Source organism: Charadrius vociferus, unplaced genomic scaffold, assembly GCF_000708025.1.
Source record: "Charadrius vociferus isolate BGI_N301 unplaced genomic scaffold, ASM70802v2 scaffold802, whole genome shotgun sequence".
NCBI lineage: Eukaryota > Metazoa > Chordata > Aves > Charadriiformes > Charadriidae > Charadrius > Charadrius vociferus.
In genome coordinates, this window is record NW_009647415.1 from 53,323 (window position 1) to 53,522 (window position 200).

General features: G+C 60.0%; 1 protein-coding gene across 1 annotated transcript in view; it reads right to left on the reverse strand.

Moving 5' to 3' along the window:
- SHANK3 (SH3 and multiple ankyrin repeat domains 3) overlaps window positions 1–200 on the reverse strand; it is a gene marked incomplete at its 3' end in the record, with an annotated part of 167,645 nt that overhangs the window by 45,462 nt on the left and 121,983 nt on the right. The gene's annotated exons all lie outside the window — the stretch shown is intronic.

Below are 200 nucleotides of genomic sequence, written 5' to 3' on the forward strand. Positions count from 1 at the left end.
AGGGGGGTCTCCTCCCAGGCAGGACAGGGGGCTGCCACGCGCAGCCTCTGCGCCACGGCCAGGAAGCGCATCTGTACACATCACCGCATTTTCGCACAGCGAAAATATAAATACATATTAAAAAAAAAGCGGCAGAAGCGTGAGCCAGGGCAGTAGGCAGTGCCGAGAGCGGCTCCCTCTCGCGCTGCCGATGCTCTCGG